The 6845-nt window shown below is 43.4% G+C and overlaps 1 long non-coding RNA gene across 1 annotated transcript; it reads right to left on the bottom strand.

Moving 5' to 3' along the window:
• Positions 1–5042: 5042 nt before the first annotated feature.
• Positions 5043–6607, bottom strand: LOC146690599 (uncharacterized). Its single transcript, XR_014915666.1, has 3 exons — positions 6131–6607; positions 5172–5327; positions 5043–5087 (listed from the first exon to the last, which is right to left on the bottom strand). It is a non-coding gene; the product is annotated as an uncharacterized LOC146690599 (long non-coding RNA).
• Positions 6608–6845: the final 238 nt, after the last annotated feature.

Genomic DNA, 6845 nt, shown 5'->3' with positions numbered 1-6845 from the left:
CCAGAGTAGTCTGAATATGTCATTATCTATTAAATTGTATTATTATGCAAAATGAGGCAGAAATTTGATGAAACTCAGATGGATTCACCTGAGTTAATGGAATATGGGTTTAAGAGGGAACTAATTATCCCAGTTTAGCAGGGAGTGAATGCATTTCTTTGCAAGGCCTGATTTTGAATGTAAACATTAATGGCCTCCTTGATTAGCATAAGAATGGTGCGTTATTGTCCTGCTCACTCTGCATCCTATTGGATATGCATCTGTGTTGCTCCAGACACACACACAGACCACAAGCTTTAATACACTTATTACCTGTCTTATCTACGAACAATGCCATTTTTGTTTTTATTGTCTCGCTAATCCATAAAATTCATTTCTCCAATCAAATTACAGTTTTAAGGCCCAATGACATAATTGGGAGCTTCAATTTTTGTGCACAAGACAAGACAAAAAATAAACAAACAAAAAGAACAAGTTCAAACTTTTGAGGTAAAGCATAATATTCCATATTAGTTGAAGTGGCAGAGTCATTGTGATGCTGGTCTTTCGTGTCTATGCTTCCTTTGGTTGGCGTTTATCTACAGAATGTATTAGAGGGCTAAGTGTTAAAGTATAAACAACGCAAAACAAAAAAAGGGGAAGGGCTGTTACACTCAAAAAAATAAGTCATTGGATGAACTCAATTGGACTGATGGCAGGTTTTCCACATAATACATCTATTTTGGTCCAACCTAATCTACATACATCATGACAATTCAATTAAATTGAGTCAGTAGAACACAATTTCGTAAATACTGCTAAAATGAAAAAAAGTACATTAAAATGATGTGAAAGGTTTTGGTTGGTCCAATTCAATACAATGTCATTCACTTGAGCTAGATTTTCATTGCATTGAAATCATTATTTTGAGTTCAACTAAATCATAATTTTCATTACCAGAAAACTAATTTAATTATTAAAATAATGACAAAATGAATTTGTTTTTACAACTCAGGTTTATTCACTTGAATTAAAAGCAGAAACAGAATATTTTGTAAATAAACATACATGTCACATGGTCAAATCAACCTTAACAAAAATCAAAGTGCTCACAAAAAAGTGCTGACGTACATTTGTAATGAATGTCAAATCTGAATAGCACACACCTCTGTACTACTAGGCAATACTGAAAACAAACTGGAATCTGTAAAATCAGATTTCACTTCAGAATCATTGTATATATTTATAGTGACACTTGCAAATTCACAATGATAACCTACTAAACATTGCAATTCACACCATAGTATGGCAGTCACTGAAGATTTGAAACAACCCAACAATACATAAATACACACACATATACATAAATACACACACACACACACACACACACACACACATATATATATATATATATATATATATATATATATATATATATATATATATATATATATATATATATATATATATATATATATAAAACACCCAGCACGCCCCTGCGGGCGGTTTATCCTTCAAGCTCGGGTCCTCTACCAGAGGCCTGGGAGCTTGAGGGTCCTGCGCAGTATCTTAGCTGTTCCCAGGACTGCGTGCTTCTGGACAGGGATCTCCGATGTTGTTCCCGGGATCTGCTGGAGCCACTCGCCTATCTTGGGAGTCACCGCACCTAGTGCTCCGATTACCACGGGGACCACCGTTACCTTCACCCTCCACATCCTCTCGAGCTCTTCTCTGAGCCCTTGGTATTTCTCCAGCTTCTCGTGTTCCTTCTTCCTGATATTGCTGTCATTCGGAACCGCTACATCGATCACTACGGCCGTCTTCTTCTGTTTGTCTACCACCACTATGTCCGGTTGGTTAGCCACCACCATTTTGTCCGTCTGTATCTGGAAGTCCCACAGGATCTTAGCTCGGTCATTCTCCACCACCCTTGGGGGCATCTCCCATTTTGACCTCGGGACTTCCAGGTTATACTCCGCACAGATGTTCCTGTACACTATGCCGGCCACTTGGTTATGGCGTTCCATGTATGCCTTGCCTGCTAGCATCTTGCACCCTGCTGTTATGTGCTGGATTGTCTCTGGGGCATCTTTACACAGCCTGCACCTGGGGTCTTGCCTGGTGTGATAGACCCCAGCCTCTATGGATCTTGTACTCAGAGCTTGTTCTTGTGCTGCCATGATTAGTGCCTCTGTGCTGTCTTTCAGTCCAGCTTTGTCCAGCCACTGGTAGGATTTCTGGATATCAGCCACCTCCTCTATCTGCCGGTGGTACATACCGTGCAGGGGCCTGTCCTTCCATGATGGTTCCTCGTCTCCCTCCTCTTTCTTGGGTTTCTGCTGCCTGAGGTATTCACTGAGCACTCGGTCAGTTGGGGCCATCTTCCCAATGTATTCTTGGATGTTCGTTGTCTCATCCTGGACTGTGGTGCTGACACTCACCAGTCCCCGGCCCCCTTCCTTCCGCTTAGCGTACAGCCTCAGGGTGCTGGACTTGGGGTGAAACCCTCCATGCATGGTAAGGAGCTTTCTTGTCTTTATGTCAGTGGCTTCTATCTCCTCCTTTGGCCAGCCTATTACCCCAGCAGGGTACCTGATCACGGGCAGGGCGTACGTGTTGATGGCCCGGATCTTGTTCTTACCATTCAGCTGACTCCTCAGGACTTGCCTGACCCTCTGCAGGTACTTGGTGGTTGCAGCTTTTCTAGCGGCCTCTTCATGGTTCCCATTCGCCTGCGGGATCCCCAAGTACTTGTAACTGTCCTCTATGTCTGCAATGTTGCCTTCTGGTAGTTCAATCCCCTCAGTTCTGACTACCTTCCCTCTCTTTGTTACCATCCGACTACACTTCTCCAGTCCGAACGACATTCCAATGTCATTGCTGTATAGCCTGGTAGTGTGGATCAGTGAATCGATGTCTCGTTCACTCTTGGCATACAGCTTGATGTCATCCATGTACAGGAGGTGGCTGACAACTGCTCCGTTCCGTAGTCGGTATCCGTAGCCAGTCTTGTTAATGATCTCACTGAGGGGGTTCAGGCCTATGCAGAACAGCAGTGGGGACAGAGCATCTCCTTGGTAGATCCTGCACTTGATGGTGACTTGTGCTATGGGCTTGGAGTTGGCCTCTAGTGTTGTACGCCACATCCCCATTGAGTTCCTGATGAAGGCTCTTAGGGTCCCATTGATCTTGTACAATTCTAGGCATTCCAGTATCCAGCTGTGGGGCATTGAGTCATAGGCCTTCTTGTAATCAATCCAGGCAGTGCACAGGTTGGTCAGTCTGGTCTTGCAGTCTCGGCTGATTGTTCTGTCTACCAGTAGCTGGTGTTCTGCGCCTCTGGTATTCTTGCCAATTCCTTTCTGTGTCCCGCTCATGTATTGACCCATGTGCCTGTTCATCTTAGCCGATATGATGCCTGACAGGAGCTTCCATGTAGTACTGAGGCAGGTTATTGGTCGGTAGTTGGAGGGGACCGGTCCCTTCTTGGGGTCCTTGGGGATCAGGACCGTCCGGCCTTCAGTTAGCCATTCCGGGTGTCTCTCGTTAACTAGCAGCTGGTTCATTTGTGCTGCCAGACGCTCGTGGAGTGCAGTCAGCTTCTTCAGCCAGTAGGCGTGAACCATGTCGGGCCCTGGTGCTGTCCAACTCTTCATACTGGAGACCCTTTCTTGGATATCTGCCACTGTGATGGTTACTGGACCCTGTTCAGGGAGGTCGCTGTGGTCTGCCCTCAGATCCTCTAGCCACTGAGCATTGCCGTTATGGGTTGCATCCTTCTCCCATATGCTCTTCCAGTATTGCTCCGTCTCCAGCCTTGGTGGTGCTGTTCTCTTATTGTTCCCTTGCCACTGAGAGTACACCTTTGCTGGTTCTGTGGAGAACAGCTGGTTTATTCTCCTGCCTTCTATCTCTCTGGTGTACCTCCTCAAGTGGCTGGCCAAGGCTGTGAGTCTTTGCTTGGCAGTTTCCAAGGCCTCAGGTATGGACAGCTTGCTGTATTTCTTAGGCACCTTATTCGTCGCACCTTTCTGCAACTCCGTTAGTTGGCTAACCTCTCTCCGTGCTACTTTGATCTTGCCCTCTAGCCTCCTTCTCCATGGAGGGTACTGCCCCTTGTGGCTGTTCAACTTGTAGCCAAGCATCTCACTGATCACTGCTGCCGTATTGTAGATCAGCTTGTTAGTGTCGGTAATCGTGGTTGTAGGTATTGCCCGTAGTGCTGCATTAACATCATCTAGCAGACCTTCTGAGGGTACTTCACGTAATCTTGGTAACCGGCTACGGGGGATCCAGGTTTCAAGCTTGGCCATGATCCTATTTTTCAGGTCAGTTCCTCTCGCACTCAACGATCCTTCTCCTATCACACTTGGGGCTATGTACCCAATCTCGGGTGGGGGTGATGATATCTCCCCCCTGACCTGGCGTCCTGACTCCTCCTTGCCGTAGCATTTGTGTTGTACCTCGTCAATCTCTAGCTGTGAGAGCAGTCCCTTCTTTCGAATGTTGGAACACTGAGCTACTAGTTGTTTCGCCGTCATTGTGGATGTTGGGTATCGAAGAATCCATAGGTCCCTCATCCTATTCATGTAGCCCCTTCCGCCGGGGTTACTTGCGTAGTAGCATTCCAACAACGCCCTGTTTTCGTCCCTTGCCCACCGATGCCTTCTTGTTCCAGTAGCCCACTTTTCGTCAGGGTGCCCTGGTTCCTCAACACCTGACGCGGACCTTGTTGATCCGGGCGACGTCTGAGAAAATGGATGAATGTTTTGTCCACATTTACTGTGTTTATAGAGGCAGTAGATACCTACATGGCAGCACCAAAAGAATGAACAATTGAATTTTTGCTGAAACTATCCCCTTAAAAAGTGCTCTCCAGTGCAAGTTTCAACAATGACTATTAAGAATAATACTATTTCACAATTATATTGTCTCTTTTGAATATATGAGGATTTTGTGTGCGATGAACCTAACTCAAATTGAATCTAGAAAAGAAGGTGTGATAAGCGTACCAGATACTCCTTGAACAGTAGGTCTGGATCTTCATTAAAGTAGACCACCAGGCTTTTAAGAGTATGCTCCCTCTTTATGTCGATGTCATCATACTAATGCAAGGGTGGAAAAAAAATGGTGAAAAAAATGGAATTGATTGATTGCATTTAATTGATGGGTTTATCATTAGTACCGACCAAACTACTGATCGCCATGATATCCTTGATCTTTTGGCCCTTTGCTCCTTTGCTCCCCTGAAAATTTTGCATCAGCTTGTCTGTTAAATTGTCCAGCTGAGCCAAGAACTTCGCCTGCAGGGGTTTTGTAGTGATCTGCAGGAACTCTGCATTCACCTGGAAATAAAACATACACAAATATAATAAACTAGAAGTTTAAATACAGACTGCTGAATCAACACACTGAAAGTTGCTAAACATTTGAACCATCAGTGAAGTTTGTCAAGACCTAAACTGTTTTTAGCTGAGTTTAGGAATATATCGCCACCTGTTGCTTTGGCATGTTCCTAGCAGCGTTTTCCTTCATTTTTGCGTTTACCTGTGGACGGGATTATTTTTTAAAACGGAAACGGAAAATCTCCGTTTTCAAAAATACCTGTGTAAGTGTGGACGTAGCCGAAATCTTTTATAATAATAAATAGGTTTGAACGTCATGGGAGTGCGCATTGTGCTGCCTGCAGTTACTCTTCCGGCCACATGGTTCGCTTTTGGTAGCACCCTCAGTAAACTATGTAGTGCTTTTAAAGACACCTCAAAACGATACTTTCTACTAGAAAATGGCATATAATAATAAACACAGAATACCATATTTTTAGATTATAAAAAAAAAACAGTAAGAAAGAAGTTAGCTATAGGACATCATCTTTCATTGAGCACAATGGCTAGCTGCTAATAAGCTAGCACACGCTCCGACTTAAAAGTTGGCAGCTACACAATTTCTCCTCTAAAACAAGGCACTTTTGAAAAGACCTGGCTATATTGTCAAAAAAAAAAATAGTATTCAAGCAGAGAAGAGAATGGTAGCACCACCAAAAGTTCAAAAAACAACTGTTACAAGCTTCTATGATAAATAGCATTATAGATTTAGCTGATAAAGAAATACACAATTGGATATATGGAAAAATAATATGTTACCTTACCTGAAGGTGTAGTTTTATCCAAAAAGTACAGAGAGGCCAAGAGCAGCTGGATTCATTTAGGTGATCCTGAAAGAGCGCAAAATTTTCAAAGAAGGCGGACCGTTGTGTAACTCAGTAACTTTGTGTTCTTGTGACAAAGACTGCTTTGAGAGAAAATAATTTAGGTTCACCACACGAATAATAATTGCAGTAACGCTGGAGTGCTACATTTGCGTTGAATGAGATTAAAAATAATGTTTAAGCTTAAAGAGGGGCTTGAATTGATTTCTTTGAGTTTACAAATACTTAAGTGCAAAAATGTACTCCTCCTACCCCCAGTGCCCCAACAAACTCATTCATTTTGTGTTCAGAATCAGCCTCTGCTGGTTTTGAATAATTTTAGGTTTACACAAAGAAAATCAAATTAATTTGGTATTTTTTAATTGCATTTGTGAACAACTAACATAATTTGCATGTGTTCTTTGAAAGGAGGACCTGAATCTGTTTTTTGAGTGTAGGGGAGTAAAGAAACATGGGACTCAGGTGAAGAGTTAAATTAAGAAATGAGGGCGATGAGGAGAGTTAAAGGGCAGGTGAAGAAGGAAGGCTTTGACTTGGGGCCTCCCGGGGACGATGACCTTATTTCAAATTCTGGGTGAGGGACTATAGTTCGGCAACTGAGGAGCCCCCCCTCTGTCTCAGACACACACACACACAAACACAATCAAACACACTT

Source organism: Copadichromis virginalis, linkage group LG16 (assembly GCF_057382275.1).
Source record: "Copadichromis virginalis isolate Kocher_CV1m ecotype Utaka linkage group LG16, C_Virginalis_male_GT1.1, whole genome shotgun sequence".
Lineage (NCBI taxonomy): Eukaryota > Metazoa > Chordata > Actinopteri > Cichliformes > Cichlidae > Copadichromis > Copadichromis virginalis.
Note: the sequence above shows the minus strand (reverse complement) of the source record. Positions and strands in the feature narration are given on the sequence as shown.